A 280-nucleotide genomic window follows, 5' to 3' on the forward strand; every position below is an offset into this window, starting at 1 on the left:
TAAGATAAGGTTTTCAACTAGGAAGGTGAGTTTAGTAAGTAAGGTAACTTTTTATCCTCCTCTTTCCTGTAACCGACATTAAAAAACCAATAACATCTCTCCACATGCTCTTTTACTAAACTTCTCTTCATTTTATGCTGTATTTTGTATAAAATATTTCACCGCATTCTCATAAATTATCCAAGCAGAAACAACAACATCTGACCCATTTACCATAATCACAATGTCTTCATCACTTGCATCCTGTCTTTCTAAATATTCCATAACCCATTTAGGCCTT

Source organism: Trypanosoma equiperdum (assembly GCF_001457755.1).
Source record: "Trypanosoma equiperdum strain OVI genome assembly, contig: ctg_922, whole genome shotgun sequence".
Taxonomy (NCBI): Eukaryota; Euglenozoa; class Kinetoplastea; order Trypanosomatida; family Trypanosomatidae; genus Trypanosoma; species Trypanosoma equiperdum.